The following is an 18,572-nucleotide window of genomic DNA, read 5'->3' as shown; positions in this document are numbered from 1 at the left end:
TGAAGCTAAACCCATCTATATGCCTATGGCGGCTTCTACCTGTTTTGATGTCACTCAAGGTTCACCTCTCCCAGATGCCACTGAACATTGTAGTGTGGTAGGGGTGTTGTAATATATTATTCTCACTTGGCCGGATATTAGTTATTCTGTTTGTAAAGTTTGCCAATTTATAAAGGAACCTACTGATGTTCATTGAAGTGTTGTTAAGCGAATCATTCGTTATCTAAAATCAACGATTGATCATGTGATTATTTTTTCAACCCTCTCATGAATTGGCTCTAGAGGCTTTTTTTTTTTTTTTTTTAAGTTGATTGGTCTAGTTGCCTAGTTGATCACCGCTCCCAAGGAGGTTTTTGTGTTCACTTGGGCAGTAATTTGATTTCATGGAGCTCCCGTAAACAGTCTATGGTCTCTGCTCCAGCATAGAGTCAAAATACCGTAACCTTGCCTCCACTACTGCTGAAATCATTTGTCTCCAAATGTTGCTCAAAGAGCTTGATTTGAAGTTTCCTAGACCTCTTTTATTCTGGTATGATAATTTGGGGGCCAAGTTTATCTCATCCAGTTCTGTACACGATTATCTTGCCAAACACATTCAATTGGATTTTCATTTTATACGAGAGAATGTTGCAACTGGATCTCTCATTGTCAATCATGTCTCTAACCACGATGAGATAACGGACATTTTTACAAAACCTCTTCCCACAACCAGATTTCATGAGCTCACAGCCAAGCTTACCGTGTCCAAACCGCTAAGCTTGTGGGGGATGTTAGAGCATCTCAATTACCGAAGTAACTGATTCGCCACCATATGTTGTAACTAGTTTTCTTTTTGAACTCTAACATTGTTGTAACTAGTTTTCTTAGCTAAACAAACCTAATACCTTAGCTAACCTTATCTTATGTTGTAACTAGTTTTCTTTTTGAACTCTAACATTGTAAGTATCTATCTCATTGTAACAATCATCTATTTAATATATTTAATATATGTGTCACAACTCGACTGAGTCATTCTTCCAATATTCTGTTTTACTGCGCTCCCCCAGTTATTTAATACATAGAGTATTGAGCCAGCCCATGGGCCACTCTATTACAGTTTATATGTAGATAGAAAGACGAATGTAAGAGGAGAATTGTGACAAATGATGTTAACGGTTTGGTGTGAATCAATAATCATCCATGGTGGAGGTTCAGTTGCAGAGGACAGCGGCACAACACAACGCTTAAAAGATGAGCTTTGCATTCGTCTCTAAAACAATGAAATGCAATGCATCGCCAGAGTACGGGCTAGTTTCAGGCCTTCAAGAACTGCAAGTGTTTTTGTTTCTACAGGGGAAGAACAGTGAATGTGGAGAGCGCGACAAAGAATGAAATTGCAATCGTCATCCCGTATATATCACAATACCACTTGTTGATGATGATGAAATTTTGCATACACTACCAGTGATAATTTTCATGATTTTTTTTTTTTGGGGGGGGTGTGTTCAACTTCAACCATCGCAAGGGCGATCATGACTCAAAGGGTGCTCTCTATCACGGGGCTTGAAACGCACCAGATCTGAAATGTCTGCACTAAACGAAGTAAGAGAATGCTCAGGGGAGAAAGTCTTATTGCTATAAGTAGAACTCATTCCTCATTTTCCAAATATGCCATCAGATAATTACACCTGATCTCACCTCTGGCAAACCACACGGGATGAACTGTTGGGCATTGAGAAAATTGATGATCGATGGATTCAACCTATATAAATTATACAAACAGTTGAGATTAATCCAGACCGATATTAGAAGAGCGCTTGGCCAACTCGGCTCCGACAGATAATGCATTCATCAAACTCTGCCATAGAAACATTTTTATACAGGGCATCAAGTGTCCCATCCTCCGAAAGCACTTCTAACTAATTAGATTTGAACAGATGAAAAAGGCTCGAGATGGCTCAGCATCATCTTTGCACAAAAAGTTTATATCCAGATTTTGTTGATTTCTCTATACACATGTTACTGGTTCATTTTGGCCATATAAAGGATTGGGACCAAAATCCCTCAATGAATTGGTTGCACAAGCTCCAAGCAATCTCATTGGCGAGGTTGCCACTGCGGAAGAAGCCCATTGCCTCTCGCACAAGCTACTCAGCGAACCAGAATCCATCAATGTACAGGAATTGATGGAGGGTTTGGAAGACAAGAATCCACACCATCTCTTACGTCTCGACCGGGTTACGAGTTTCTTTTGGAAGAAGAAGAAGACAAGAACCCCTATCTCACTGGGTCGCCTTTTTTTTTTTTTCATTTAATTTGATGTAACTTTGAAGGGCTGTTCATTTTATTTTTGTTTTCAAATTTCAATTGCAAATTCTTAGTGATATTTTAATTGTTTCTTTATCTTAAGAATAATGGTTTCAAGTTCAAGGATTTCTCTTTGCGACTTTGCCAAATATTAATTTTTAGATAGATAGTCTAAGTTAACCTTAATTGTCATGCTGAAATCTCATTACCATGTCAGTTTGTATGGTAGTGCTTCCTGATCATGTTTTTTTGTTTATTTTGTTATGTACTAAAAAATCATAAGGTTGATTAGTTCTTGCTATGGTAATTTGGATTTGATGGAGTGCGATCCGGTCTTAGCTGTCAATGATTTTGCCTTTGAGCTGGAGCGACGGGGAGCCTGAAACGGGAAAGATGAGGGAACTCCGGGGGGAACCCGGTGAGATAACTCCGAAGCTCAAGTTAATAATCTCTCAAAGGCAAAGTATAGACCAGATGGAGCAAAGTTCACATACCTTGTTGTTGGGGGTAGGGGGCCTTATATAACCACTTCGCGCACTCGCTCCGAAGCCCTTGTCAGGTTGGGTATGATTACCCTTGCATCTGTTAGTTCGTGTGCCGTCCTTTTTGTTGGGATAGAACCGTCACTGCCTTTTTTCGGAACCGTCTCTCTAACTGGAGATGGCGGTGTCAGGTGGCCGTTTGGAGTGCGGCCGTCAAGCGTCAGATCCCAAGTCAGTCGAGTGCGCCGCTCTTGGGTACGAACTTCCTCGGTGTTAGGCATAGTATGGTTTGTTTGGTTTTGGTGTCCTGAGGGCGATGTGGTGGAGTGGTGAGCGAGGCGAAGTCTTGAGTTCGAAGGTGTCTTGAATTGCTATAGGGCAGATCAGTTCGGCGATGTGTATCCCGAACTGTTATAAGGCAGGCCAGTTCGGCGAGGTATGTCCCGAAGGCAGGCTAGTTCGGCGAGGTGTGTCGCGAACTGCTTCAAGGCAGGCCAGTTCGGTGAGGTGTGTCCCGAACTGTTACATGCAGGTCAGTTCGGATTAGTTTGGTTTTGGGGCCAAGGGTGAGTTCGGGCCCCTAGTAGGGAGTTCGGACCGCTAGTTTCTCCCCTTGGTGCTCGTACCTTAGGCGTGCTTTTGTGTCGGGCTGTTTGCCTTTGCCACGTGTTGCGTAACTGTGATGTCGGGCCAAATCTTCCTTCATCAATTGCCCCCCACTCCTCGCGCCAAGGGTCTTGCCCTGGCGCGGGGAGTTTTGCGAGGTGGTAGGTGGATTTGTCCCATTCTTCGAATCTTGACTGTGCGAGGTGCTTTGTTAGGGTTCTTCTGGTTTTTTGGAGCATCCAAAAAGGGCGGGAGACATGCCTACTGCTCATGAATGTTGACGGCGTGGCAGTGCACGTTTACTTTAAATTTCAAAAAATCGCGCCGCTGGGACGTGACAGCGAGTCTTTCAATTTTGAAAAAAGTGCGTCACTACCATTTTGATGGGACATGCGCTGGCAGTTTTGTCAGTTGCAGAGAGACATGCGGCACGTTGTTAGTTTCAGAAAGACGTGCGCCGACGCGACGTCGGTTTCAGAAAGACGTGCGCTGACATTTCACTCTTTTCGGAAAGACATGCACCAATCACGTCTCGATCTCAAGGGACGTGCGGTCAATGCAAATGCGGGCCATCGGATTGTCTTTGATTTGCACTGTCGGTTCTTAGTTACTGTAGCTATAAATAGTGGGGAAGCCCAGTCAATTTGTCACTTCTGCGGTTTGCTTCTTGAGCTCGCGTTCAGGTTTTTCAGTTCGCGTCTAGGCTGGTTACTTAGCCTTCCAAGGTTTTTGGCTTGTTCCAGTCTCCGCAGTCTTCAAAACTTTCTTCTGGTGAGTACCTTCCTTAATCCACCTCTTCTCGATGTCTAGCTTTGATAGCTCAGGCGATTCTTCAAGTAGGATTGATGTAGGTTCTACGAACAGAGCCGTATCCCCCGACTGTCTTAGTGATCCTGAGGTGGAACTTGAGGATGACTTCGAACCCGTAGGCCGAGCCGCTTCGGGAAGTGGGATTACTTCGGGGTGCGAAGTGCACAACGGTGGCCTTTTCAGACCCGGTGGGGTGAGGCCGCTCCTGATTCTGGTGTCACTCTCGATAAAGAGACGGTGAAGGGCCTCCGGCAATGGGCACGACAAGGTTTAAAGTGCTATCAGTACTTAACGGAGGCCAAGCTTATTGCGGCCGGCCTGAGTTCGAGTAGGTTTCTAGCTCTGTGGTTTCTTGTTTGCTTTGTTCCTTCATTTTTTCTGATGTCGAACTCTTTTTTGCAGGTGTGATGGACGTAGAGAGGACTCGTGGGGTGCGCCTGTTCCAAGGCATGAAGAGGAAGAAGCGGGTCCAAGCGAACTCGTATCGAGCTGCCCCCGGATGAGGAGCCTCAAGTTCCAGGCCAAACGCCGGAGGATCTGCCCAGGGAGCTCGAGGTGACTCCACCGATGCATGAAGCGGCTGGGGTGCCTTACGCTGAGACCACTCACACGGGTGCTCTTGCCTACTCTAGTGCTCCTACTCACTCTGGGTCCGCTCATACACGGGCTGGGCCCTCGGGTTCGGGAGCTCAAGGGGAGTTCAGGAGCGTGTTGACGCCGAACTACGCTCTTCAGAAAAAGTTTTGTATGTACTTCTAAAAGAAGTTTTGTATGTTTCAGGCCGTAACTGTTGCTAGAGGTTCGACTTCTATCCACTTTGTGAAGTAGTCTACTGCCGCCACAAGGAATTTTCTCCCACCTGTTGCTGGCGGGAATGGCCCCGAGAGGTCGATGCCCCATTGTGCAAAGGGCCACAGGCTGGCAAGGTATTTGAGGTCAGACGCAGGCTGATGGTGGATATTGGCGTACTTCTGACACTTGTCGCATTTTCTGACGAGCTCGACAACTTCTGCCTTCATCGTTGGCCAGTAGTATCCTTGTCGAAGTGCTTTTTGGGCGAGTGCTCTGCCCCCCAAGTGTCCGCCGCACAGACCTTAATGAGTGTTGCGGAGTACGAACTCGGCTTCAGCAGGTCGCCTGGCGCTGGCGCTGCACCTTCTTGGCCGCATTGCGTTCTATAGGGAGGGTTTCGTCTAGCAAGAAGCTCGCGAGTGGGTCGATCCATCTCGGCTCTTCTTCGAGGACGGGAGCGACCTCCTCTGCCCCACCGAGAATACTGGGCCGAGGTAAGTCCTCTATGTACACGATTCTCATGTTGTGGCTTGTGCTGGCTAACCGGGACAGAGCATCGGCCTGTGTTCTCTGACCTCGGGATTTGCTTGATGAAGTGTGAATGGAAGTTGAGCAGGGCCTCTTTTACTTTCGCCAAGTATGCGATAATGGAGAGCTCGCGTGCTTCATACTCGCCCGTAACTTGGTTGACCACGAGTTGGGAATCGCTGCAGATGACCAAGTGCTTTGCTCTTACCTTTTGTGCTAGGTTCAGCCCGGCTGTCAGTGCTTCGTATTCTGCCTCGTTGTTAGATGCCGCAAACTCAAAGTGTAATGCATATTCCAATTTTGTGCCACCCGGGCCGCATAAGACTATTCTAGCCCCGCTGCCTTGCTGGTTCAAGGAACCATCTACGTGAAGGATCCAGGGCTCCTCATCCCAGTTCGCGTTTTGCTTGACCAGGAGAGATGCCACACTGGCTGCTACTTCACGGGGTTCAGACTCTATTGGCTTGGGAGCTCCGGGTTCGCCCGAATTGGGGACCTCGGGCTCAACCTGTTGAGGGGCTTCAAGGCTGAAAGTGCACTCGGTGAAAAAATCTGCCAAAGCTTGGGCTTTAATTGCGGTCCGTGGTTTGTACTGGAGATCGTACTCGCTGAGTTCGATGGCCCACTTCGTCAGCCTACCGGAGACCTCGGGCTTCAGCAAGACTTAGGGGTTTGTCAGTTAAGACGATGACGGTGTGAGCTTGGAAGTACGGGCAGAGTTTCTGAGCTGATATCACCAGTGCGTATGCTATTTTTTCTATTTGCGGGTACCTCGTCTTTGCTTCCTGCAGAATTTTACTAACATAATAGACGGGCCGCTGGACCCGATCTACTTCCTTTACTAGTACCGAACTGACCACCTCGTCGCTCGCCGAGAGGTACAGTTTTAAGACCTCGCCCTCCTCGGGTCTGGCTAAGGTTGGCACAGTGGAGAGGTAGGTCTTTAACTCGTCGAACGCGAGCTGACAGTCTCGGGTCCATTCGAACCCTTTGCCTTTGATTGCCTTAAAGAAAGGCAGGCAGCGGTTTACCGACTTGGACATGAAGCGGCTCAGAGCGGCTATGCGGCGGTTTTACTTTTTGAGGTGGTCTCATATCAATGATGGCTTTTATTTTGTCCGGGTTGGCCTCAATACCGCGCCGGTTGACAATGTACCCTAGAAATTTACCCGAAGTGACACCGAAGACAGACTTGTTTGGGTTTAGTCTCATTTTATATTGTCGCAGAATTTGGAAGACAGAATCCAAGTCTTTTATTAATTCTTGCGAGAACTATGTTTTGACAACCATGTCGTCTACATAACATTCTATTTTCGTGCCGATTAAGGGCCGAAAAAGCTTATTTACAAGTCTTTGGAAGGTCGCCCCAGTATTCTTTAGCTCGAAGGGCATGACCTTGTAACAGTACAGGCCGAACTCGGTAATGAAGCTAGTTTTTTCTTCGTTGGACTGGTCCATCTTGATTTGGTTGTAGCCTGAGTAGGCATCTAGGAAGCTTAGCAGCTCATGTCCCGAGATCGCGTCCACTAGGCGGTTAATTCGTGGTAGGGGGGAGCAGTCTTTTGGGCAAGCTCGGTTCAGGTCGGTGTAGTCGACGCACATGCGCCACTTGCCGTTTGCTTTTTTCACCAGCATTGGGTTGGCTACCAAACTCGGGTAATGAACTTCCCTTATGAAGTCCGCTACGAGGAGCTTTTCGACTTCTTCGTCGACTGTCCTCCAGCGCTCCGGGGCTAAGTTGCATTTCTTCTGTCTAATGGGTCTGACTACAGGGTCAGTGTTAAGTTTGTGAGTTATAAGGTCGGGGTCAATACCTGGCATATCTGCCGTGGACCATGCAAAAATATCTAAATTTTGAAGTAAGAAATTCACCAATTCAGTTCGCAAAGGCTCCTTGACGGAAGCACCGATCTGTAGTGTTTGCGCCGAATATGTAGTCGAGGTCGGGACTGTGACTGTTTCCTTAGTGGACGAAGCTCGTTCCTCGCCCTGCTCCGCAGGCCTCTCTAGCTCGAGGTCGTCGACTGCCTTGGTTTTTCCCTTTAGGGCGGCAACATAGCATTTGCGGGACTCAAGTTGGTCACCCCGTGCTACCCCCACATCGAAGTCCGTGGGGAACTTCATTGCCAGATAATAGGTGGAGACTACTACCCGCAGAATATGTGCAATTGGTCGCCCTATTATGGCGTTGTATGGGGAGGGGGTCGCGACCACCAGGAAATCGTGGTTGTGTCTTACCGCGCACGGCCATGTGTCGACTTCCACAGGTACTGTTATTTTCCCCAGGGGCCTGACTTCCTCTCCGCTGAAGCCTACCAGAGGAGTGTGAGCGGGTTTCAACTCGCTTTTCTACAACTGTAATTGGTCGAACGCCGATTTGAATAGGATGTCCACCGAACTGCCTGAGTCCACCAGTACGCGCCGGACTTCGAAGTCGCTGATCCTTAGTTTTATGACGAGCGTGTCGTCGTGGGGGTAGTGAACACCTCGCGCATCGTCTTCTGTAAAAAAGATCGGTTCTTCTGTCTTTGGCCTCTTGGGAGGGTTCTGCTCTTCTCAGGCTGCTTCGCGAATTGACGTCCGTGCTGCTGCCGAAATGCATCCTGCCACCACCGACCGCCCACTATCATGCGGATGGTTCCTCGGACTGGCCTCTCTTCTGGGAGAGGTCATTGCAAGGCTTCGGCCGGTCTGCTGCTCGGCTCGGGGATGTCTTTCCTGTGTTCCCCTTGCCGATCTGCTTTATTACTATTGTCATAATGTACAAAATTTCTCAAGTACCCACGACGGTTGAGTCCCTCTATCTCGTCGCAGAGATTATTACATTGCTCGGTGCTATGACCGTGATCTTTATGAAAACTACAATATAAATTTTTGTTCCTCTCGTTTGGGTTGCTCTTCAGGCGAGGTGGCCACTTTATGTAGGGGCGTCTTTGATCGTCATCAAGATCTCGGTCCGCCTTATGTTTAACGGCGTGTAGTCCATCCGAACCACTAAGGGAGCTCGGGACGACTGGCTTGGCTTCGCCTCTCGGTTCTAGCTTCTTCTGTCGCCGGGGTTGGAGGGCTCGCCTTCTCTTTTTCTTTATTCAACCCCGCCTTCGACTCTTTGGTTGATCTCTTCCTCTGTTCTCATAAACTTGTCCGCGAACTTGAGAAAGTCGACTACGGTTGCTGGCTGGCTGGCCATCATGTGCCATTTGAACTCTTTGTGCATCACCCCTCTCTTGGTCGCGGCGAGCTGTACCACGGGGTCTAACCGAGGGATCTGCAAGCATGCTTCATTGAACCGCTTGATGTAGCTTCGGATGTGTTCTCCCTCTCTTTGGATTACCCCAAAGATACTTTCCTCGGTTCTGGGGCACCTCTTGCTGGTAACAAAGTGCGCAGTGAAGATCTGCACGAACTGGGCCCAGCTTCTTATTGACTCGGAAGCTAGGTTCCGGTACTAGGTGCGGACCACCCCTCTGAAGGTGGTGGTGAAGGCCACGCACATGCATGACTCACTGGCCCTAGCGAGGTGCATTTGCGACTGGAACGCATCGACGTGGTCATTGGGGTCAAATGACCCATCATACTTGTCCAGAAATGGAGTTTGAAATCTTTAGGCAAGGGGACTACCAGAAGTTCTGCTGAAAGGGGGGAAGGAACTGAGAGAATGGGGACGGTTTTTACCTCGCCCGAGCTCGTTTCTTCCTTGCCTCTGAGCTCGGGTAGCACACGGGTAGCAGTTCGGCGACTTCGCCGACGCCTTCTTTGAGTGGGCCTGGTGCTGGCGCTGCTCGCCTCCGTGTTGCCGAGCTCGATGGGCCCAGAATGCTGGCCTGCTGCTAAGGCGCCGAACTGGTTCTCCGTGAGTGGGAACTCGGGCTTGGAGCGCTGAGGTGATTTTGTGGGCGAGGTTCTTGACCCACCCGCGAGCTACGAGGCGGGGGTGATCTTTCTTTGCTTTCGGCCCGGGGATGAGGCCTGACTATTAGGGGGTTCTGTGGTTGGGAAGCTTCTCCTTGGTGAGGTCGTCCACCTTGAGGGGAGGCCTTGACCGGCTTTGAACAGGGTGCCGGGGGGAAGCAGTGGCTGGTTCAAGGGTAGCTGAGGGAACTGTTGCCGATAATGGTGTTGGGAGAGGTGGTAAAACACCTGGTGTTGCTGGAGTTGGTGCTGTTGGAATTGTTGCATTTGGGCCTGCATTGCCCGCATGCATTGCATTAGATCATCCAACTGGTTTTGGCGAGTTGTCAGTGGGACAACAGTTGGTTCCGCGAAGTTCGTTTCAATGGGGAGTGGAAGAGGGATGTTCAACGAAGGTGTGTTCAGAGGCGCCACTGCCTGTGGCACATTCAAACTGGGGATCCCATCCACTTAAAGGGGGATGGTGAACTACCCAATGCACACCGTTGGAACATTGAGTTGCTCTCCGGTAGTGGCTGTTTCTGTTCCACGTCCAGCATTGTTGGAGGAGGCCATGGGTGCTGGAGATTTAAAGGGAGGCTTTTAGAAGTGTTCCCACAGACGACGCCAATTGATGGAGCGCGATCCGGCCGGTCTTAACTGTCAACGATTTTGCCTATGAGTTGGAGCGATGGGGAGCCTGAAACGGGAAAGATGAGGGAATTCCGGGGGGAACCCGGTGAGATAACTCCGAAGCTCAAGTTAGTAATCTCTCAAAGGCAAAGTATAGACCAGATGGCGCAAAGTTCACATACCTTGTTGTTGGGGGTAGGGGGCCTTATATAACCACTTCGCGCACTCGCTTCGAAGCACTTGTCAGGTCTAGTATGATTACCTTTGCATTTGTTAGTTCGGGTGCCGTCCTTTCTATTGGGACAGAACCATCACTGCCTTTTGTCGGAACCGTTTCTCTAACTGGAGATGGCGATGTCAGGAGACGGTGGCAGGTGGCCGTTTGGAGTGCGGCCATCAAGCGTCAGATCCCAAGTCAGTCGGGTGCGCTGCCCTTGGGTACGGACTTCCTTGGTGTCAGGCATAGTATGGTTTGTTTGGTTTTGGTGTCCTGAGGGCGATGTGGTGGAGTGGTGAGCGAGGCGAAGTCTTGAGTTCGGAGGTGTCCTGTATTGCTATAGGGCAAGTCAGTTCGGCGATGTGTATCCCGAACTGTTATAAGGCAGGCCAGTTCGGCGAGGTATGTCCCGAAGGCAGGCTAGTTCGGCGAGGTGTGTCGCGAACTGCTTCAAGGCAGGCCAGTTCGGTGAGGTGTGTCCCGAATTGTTACATGCAGGTCAGTTCGGATTAGTCTGGTTTTAAGGCCAAGGGTGAATTCGAGCCCTAGTAGGGAGTTCGGACTGCTAGTTTCTCCCCTTGGTGCTCGCACCTTAGGCGTACTTTTGTGCCGGACTGTTTCCCTTTACCACGTGTTGCGTAACTGTGAGGTCGGGCCAAATCTTCCTTCATAGCTACTGGTTGCAATCATTTAGAAAGGACTTGGATTTGATGTCAAATCAGTGCAAAATAAAATGGTCTATCAAGTTTTTGATAGTTAGCATGACATGTGTCCTCCAAGTTATTTGAAGAATGCAAAGACCATAAACTTCCAAATAGATAATGGAGTTGTGAAACCCAATAGTATGAGCTTTGTCTCTGTCGTTCCTGTAAACGCATTTGCTTTAAATGAGATACCATGTAAGGAAATTAGGGTAACAAGGAAAATTACTAAATTCTGAGAACCTAAATTTTGGTGGAAAAGAGAACTCTTATTGACTGCAAAAAGAAAGATCTTGGTGGATTCGAACCACCATTTGAGATAAAGAATAACATTCTTCATTTCTCAAGTGCTTTACCAATTTGAGCTAAAGATCTGATTTCATCCCTTGAGAGTAGGTGATCAACTAATGTTAAATGAATACAAGTATTTAAGCCAACAGTGTTGGTAAGAAACTAGGCACACTTGGTGCCTCTCTCTTGATTAAGTGCTAGTGTGCTAAATGAATGGTGTGACTGAATGAAAGGCAGTAGAAGACGAAGGTAGACACTAACTGTTGAGGGCCCGGAAATAGGATCTCGTCATGGGTCGGTCCACGGGGAAAACCTCCTGTTTTCCCTTGTTCCTTCCTGTTCTTGATGAACCTATCTTGGCGCCTCCAGTGATTTGTTCAAGAGATCACCAATTCTCCTAACCCACTTCTTCAACTGAACATCCGATATCTCATTCAATAATGGGGTCTCCTTAAATAGGAGATTACAAGAGTCCTAATCAAAGGGAATCTCCTTGCTGAATAGGGAGACTTCCAGTTCTATCTTGCTAAGGATAAGATAAGCTAATCCTAATCTGATAATCTACTAACAAGATAAGATAAGAGATAAGAACAATAAGATAAGAACAAGCAAAATGAGCTAATTTAATCTAGATAAGGCTGCTGTTGCCGAACTGGGTAGGATGAGCATCACTGAATTATTGCTGCTGCTGGCGGTGGGTCAGGTGCCTATTGCTGCAGGCAGCGAGGGTACGTCTACCCGAGGAAGGCGTCCATAACATTACTCCCCTCCTGAACTACGAGCTTGTCCTCAAGCTCGAACTCTAGATATATGGCTTGGAACTCTGCTAATGGGATCCATGTGGCTTCTGTGGATGGTAAATTACACCATTCCGCCAAGACTTTTAAGGATTCCACGATTGAAACGAGAGCAGGTGACAACTTTAGGTTGGGAGACCAGTTTGCCATCCTTCAAGGGTGGCAGGGAGGGAACTTGGTCCGGGGGAACACCCGTAAATGGCTTCAACAAGGAGATGTGAAAGACATCATGAATCCGGCTGGTCTCAGGCAATTCCAGCTGGTAGGCCACACTGCCAACCCATAGTAGAACCTTGTAGGGCCCATAGAACTTAGGGGCCAGCTTCGGGGCAGCCTTGTGGCGCAAGGAGCGTTGCCGGTAGGGCTGGAGTTTCAACCAAACAAATTGTCCTGGATCGAATGACAGTTCCTGGTGGTGCTTGTCATAGTGGAGCATCATGCGGAGCTGGGCCTATTGTAAGCGAAGGAGGGTGTCGGCTAGGAGGGCGTCACATTCTTGTAAGGAGTGATCAATTGCTTCCAAACGAATAGAACCCGGCTCGTAGGACAGCAAGTGAGGAGGATCCCTGCCATAAACGATAAGAAAGGGAGTCATGCCGAGAGAAGAATGGTAGGTTGTGTTGTAGCAGTACTCGCCCCAAGGGAGCCAATCAACCCACCGTCGTGGTTGATCGCCTAAGAAACAACGGAGATACATCTCGATTGTGCGGTTAACCACTTCCGTCTGACTGTCGGTTTTGTGGCCGATAAGCTGATGAGTAGGCCAAGGTGGTGCCTTGTTGCCTGTAATCGCTGACTAACCCATGTAATTGAAAGACATGTGTAAAGAAGGCGAGAGCAACCGAAGTGGCACTGTACGGGTGTGATAGAGGAATGAAATGGGCATATTTAGAGAAGCGGTCGACTACCACGAAGAGAATTAATTTGCCACCTACTTTGGGTAGTCCCTCAATGAAGTTCATGGAGATGTTGGCCCAAATCTGTGTCAGGATGGAAAGGGGCTGAAGGAGGCCTGCCGGGTGTAGGTTTTCCCATTTGTGTTGTTGGTATGTGGAGCAATTCTGGACAAAATCTCGAATAGAAGTCTTTATACCTCACCAATGGAAATAAGTCTGGACGCGGTGTAGTGTTTTTTGAATGCCCTCGTGGGTGGAGTTATGGATGCTGGTGATGATGGTGGGGATCAACGGGCAGTTTGGTGGAAGATGGACTAGCTGTACCGCAGGCTGGAATTTTCGTCGTACAACGGCAACGGAGACCCCTTAGGCTGGCTGTATCGCTGCGAGCAATTTTTCCAGAACCAACGGACAAATGACCGGGATAAGGTAAGTCTAGCCGCCTTTCACTTAACAGAGGAAGCACAACTTTGGTTTTACCGATTAGAGCAAGAAGAACCCGGGCTCAGTTGGCCCCAGTTTAAGTCCTATTGCCTTCTTAGGTTCGGACCCCCACTAACTAGCTACCCACTGGGTGAGCTGATTAAACTTAAATAGACTGGCACAGTGGCTGAATATCAGCAACAGTTCCAAACCCTCCTCGTGAGGGCATCCTCTGTGCGACCCGACCAACAAGTGGATATGTTCACGACAGGGCTATTAGAACCCCTGTGGGTGGATGTCGAGATGCAGAATCCCCCAAATTTGATTATAGCCATGAACTTAGTTCGCGCGTTTGAGCGCAAACTGCAGCTCAGCCGCGGAATTTTTAATGTGGATCGGCCACCAAACTCATGGGTACCCCCAAGATCAGCAGCAATGACCCCCTCTTTTGCTACCAGCAGAGAAATGAAATCTCCCACCACCACCGCCTCTAGATCAATGACAAGTACAGGTAGCAACATGGCTGCTCCACCCATTAAGCATCTGACCAGGGCAGAAATGGTAGAACGCCGAGCAAGGGGCCAATGTTTCAACTGTGATGACCTCTACTCGGTAGGACATAGATGCAAGAGGCTTTTTTGCCTCCTCATCGATGAACAAGAGGAGGAGGAAGAAGAACCAATCATATTCGAGCCAGAGATCTCTATCCATGCGATCACTGGCATTAAAACTTCTCAGACCATGCAGTTACAGGCACATATAGCAGGTCAACCGGTGCGCATTCTCGTCGATTCAGGGAGTACACACAACTTCATAAGTGAACATGCCGCCCTTCAGTTAAAGCTGTCGATGGAGCTTCGACTGCGACTACAGGTAGCTGTCGCAAATGGTGAGAGAGTTCATAGTCCAGGAATTTGTAAGGACGTGCTGGACGAGTTGCATGGTGCCCAACATTTCTCTAAGTTGGACCTCATGTCCGGATACTTCCAAGTTCGCATGGCTCCCGATGACGTGAAGAAGACTGCTTTTCGCACCCACCATGGCCACTTCGAATTTTTAGTCATGCCATTTGGACTCTCCAGCGCCCCATCTACATTTCAGTTTCTAATGAACGAGGTATTCAGCCCCATCTGCGCAAATTTGTTTTAGTTTTCTTTGATGATATCATCGTTTACAGCAATTCATGGGTAGAGCATGTCCACTATCTGAGGACCGTTTTCGAGCTCCTACGCCAACACAAATTATTCCTGAAATGGTCCATGTGCTCCTTCGTGGAGCAACAGGTTCTTTATCTCAACCACGTCATCCATAAACAAGGTGTGACAGTTGATAGTTCCAAGATTCTGGCTATAAAAGAATGGCCCAAACCTCAATCAGCCAAGGCCTTACGCGGGTTCCTCGGCTTAACGGGTTACTACCGCAAATTTGTACAGAACTATGGAGTGTTGGGAGCCCCGTTAACCAACCTGTTGAAGAAAAATTCCTTCTGGTGGGACGACACAGCAGATAAAGCTTTCCTGACACTGAGAAATGTCCCGTCTTCCACCCCTATCTTGCAATTACCTAATTTCGCCCTTGAATTTACAGTAAAGTGCGATGCTTCCGGAGTGGGTATCGGGGCCGTACTATAGCAGCAAGGGCACCCGATTGCTTTCTTCAGCCGCAGACTGACCGACTGGCACCTGAAGCTTCCAGCCTATATGCGCGAACTAATTGGCCTAGCTCGAGCCGTCCAGCACTAGAGGCCATATTTGTGGGGGCGGTCGTTCGTCGTCAAAACTGATCATTACGGCCTCAAATACCTGTTAGAGCAGCATCTCACCACTTCCCCTTAGCAGCATTGGGTTAGCAAATTGCTCGGGTTTGACTTCCGGGTGGAATATAAGGCGGGATCCTCAAATCGCGCAGCTGATGCCTTGTCTAGGCAAGATGAAGACGCGATAGTTCTGTGTAGCATTTCCCAACCTCGGATCTCTCTGTTTGACGACATTAAGAAGGCAGCACCACAGTCCTCGAAATGGTCACTCTTGCTACAGAAGATCCAATCTGGCACCGCTGATCCCAATTGGTCACTTCAAGACGGGTTGGTACTGTATAAGGGATGACTGCAGTTCTTTGGCAAACGGACTGCTGCTCGTCGGAAGACTGGCATATTTGGTTGGTGGCCATTGGCGGCTGTCCCTCCTTCAGAGTTCCCTTCCCTACTAGAAAAGAATAGCTCCATCAGGCGTCGCAGCTCCCTCACTTTGTCTTTGATCTCACGGACTTCGGAGCTGGTCTCCATGATTTGGTGCTTGAGGTCGTGGACCCTAGATGGTAGCTGCTCCATATCACCCATGATGCCTTGCTTTGATATTAAGTTGTCGAGGGCCCGGGAATAGGATCTCGTCACGGGTCGATCCACGGGGAAAACCTCCTGTTTTCCCTTGTTCCTTCTTGCTCTTGATGAACCTATTTTGGCACCTTTGGTGATTTGTTCAAGAGATCACCAACTCTCCTAACTCACTTCTTCAACTGAATATTCGATATCTCATTCAATAATGGGGTCTCCTTAAATAGGAGATTACAAGAGTCATAATCAAAGGGAGTCTCATTGCTGAATAAGGAGACTTCCAGTTCTATCTTGCTAAGGATAAGATAAGCTAATTCTAATCTGATAAGCTATTAACAAGATAAGATAAGAGATAAGAACAATAAGATAAGAACAAGCAAAATGAGCTAATTTAATCTAGATAAGGCTGTTGTTGCCGAACTGGGTAGGATGAGCATCACTGAATCATTGCTGCTGCTGGCGGTGGGTTAGGTGCCTGTTGCTGCCGGCAGCGATGGTACATCTTCCCGAGGAAGGCGTCCATAACACTGACAAATTGCCTTGTCTCTAGCACATAGAAGAAGGGTTATACATGGATTCGACAATCTAAAATAATCAGAAATTCAGAATGATGACCAAAAAGAAATCTCTAAAACATTAGAAATGAAGCATAAATGAAGTTTAGTGACAGTACAGTTATAATACATCATCACAGATGCTCAAGCATCTAATCATTAAATCCTTTAAAACAAAGAACTTTAGAATAAAAAACTTGGAATGGAGTTCAACACTGTGTATCAAGTCCATTAAAGTCAAGAGATAGCCGTAGTTGGTTAAGGCTTCAAACCTTGAACCTCTCTTTACACAGAAACCATAATGGTGGAGCTAGCTTGCTAAAGACATCCAGGTATGGTTTACAAAGTTGTTCACTTGTTCCTGACATCCATTCCCTTAACCAAAGTCCCATTATTGGGATGAAACATTTCTAATTATCGACAATCTTGGAAGGAAAAAAATTATTAAGGATTGCTAATTTGTAGCAAAACTGAACAACTAGAAATAATGAAGAACAAAAAGCTTAAGCAACCTAAGTATATCTAGACAATCCATATCAGAATACATCTCAAACACAAAAAAAAAAAAAAAAAACTACGAGCTAATTTTGTTTCTTCTAGACAGAGAAAACAAAAGGAGAAGTAATCACACTTTAACAATCCACAAATGTTATCATTTATTCCATAATAACCAGTCAGATCATCATCATCATCCATGCCTTATCCCAACTATACGGGGTCGACTACATGAATCCAACACTAATAATGCAAGGTAGAGAACAACAGACAGAAAAGCCATACTAAACGGATAATTTATTTAAAACACTAATAACTATAGGCGAGTCCAACTTTTCTAGAAAATTACTAGTTATCAAACACCCTAACCAAGATGTATCCATAAAAGGAACGGGGAAGCAAAAAATCAGTTACAAGTCCATGGTTACATTTCTCTGGAAGCCACCAATCCTATCATAAACACATCTTTCCATCCACAAGACAATCCCATCCACAAGACAATCCCTCCAACACTTCAAGATCCTTGTACATATTCTGAATTGACAGTAATGGACGTGGAAATGAAGACTCGAATCCAAAAGCCATGAGCCCATAAGCTGAAAGAAGGAGCCATCCAAAGACTTAAAATAAGCAGGACGGTAGTTCTTATTAATGGTCAAGAGACCCAATAAAAGTGTAAAATTGTAAATGATACAGAACTGCCAGCAAAATGGAGAAAAAAGAAGAAGATAGAGATGCAATTCAAGTTATAATCACAAGCACATCTTACCCTTAACAAATAAAAAAAGATCATATTCTAAGCCATTGTTGCCTTCAAATCTTTTACTTTGTGTAAAAAATGTTCACTGTGCACACAATTAGAAAATAATCGACTTTTGTACCAAACAGTCAAGATTGCCAAGGGTGTACTTTGTCAGCAAATTAGAGCCTCACTTAATACCTTCTGCCGCAGAATTTTATTTTTCTTGACCTGCATTCTCATTTAAGAAACTTATATTCCAAAATGATAGCATGGTAAAATTCTCCCAACAATTAGCAGCATTCGTTCTCTGTGGTTAATTTCGATAACAGCAATGACTACAGAGAGATCTATAAAGTTTGAGATGGTTTGTCTTACAAGAGGAATACAATGAAGTTTGAATATAAGGGACGTCGCTATTAGAATTTCCCTAACAAACAATCCAGGAGAAGATAGAGATCCATTAAAACTCATCCTGGCAATTTCGAGAGAGCACGTAGGATTACAATAAATATTCAAGATAAAGCCAGAACCAAGTGTTGAACCCAACTCAATGCGAGACAAACAACAGATCTAAACAGATTTATCAAACAAGAAGAAATGAACAACAACAAAATCAGATCATTTAAATAGGAAAAATAAGGCGTAAAGCAACGGACCTAGATGCACAATCAAAACAAGAACCTACATGGTGAGATTAGTAAAGAGATACTAACAGAAAAAAATTGAGCTTGATCGCTTCACTGCAAATGATCCTTTTTAAAGAAAAAAATGTATGAACCAAAAATTATCCATCGAAACAGGGGATAGACTTGTTCGAGAAGGGGAAGAGTGGTCCAAGACTCCAAGTGCAGTAGAATAAAGACCGTCCAGAGGGAAAGGAGTCGAGGCATTTTTACCATTTTGCCACTGAATTTAGGCGCCTCACAAAGACCTCACAGGAACATCCCACCATCCATTGAGAACATCTCCCGTAAATAATAACACATAAATACGGGAGATGCTCCCAATGCACGATGAGATGTTAAGGTCGGTGTGAGGCGCCCTCTGCTCCTCACATAATGAAGCCCGTGAGAGCCACGGGATTCTATTGACGCCT

General features: G+C 46.9%; 1 long non-coding RNA gene across 2 annotated transcripts; it reads right to left on the bottom strand.

The window, feature by feature from the left end:
• Positions 1-15,862: 15,862 nt before the first annotated feature.
• Positions 15,863-18,340, bottom strand: LOC148868589 (uncharacterized). Of its 2 annotated transcripts, XR_016108022.1 has the most exons (3): positions 18,190-18,340; positions 17,163-17,330; positions 15,863-16,231 (listed from the first exon to the last, which is right to left on the bottom strand). It is a non-coding gene; the product is annotated as an uncharacterized LOC148868589 (long non-coding RNA). The 2 variants fall into 2 exon arrangements; XR_016108021.1 differs by lacking the exon at positions 15,863-16,231 and having other exon boundaries at positions 16,871-17,330.
• Positions 18,341-18,572: the final 232 nt, after the last annotated feature.

The sequence above is a fragment of the Nelumbo lutea genome, chromosome 2 (assembly GCF_056320005.1).
Source record: "Nelumbo lutea isolate HS-2025 chromosome 2, American lotus-T2T, whole genome shotgun sequence".
Lineage (NCBI taxonomy): Eukaryota > Viridiplantae > Streptophyta > Magnoliopsida > Proteales > Nelumbonaceae > Nelumbo > Nelumbo lutea.
This window is presented reverse-complemented; position numbering and strand designations above follow the sequence as displayed.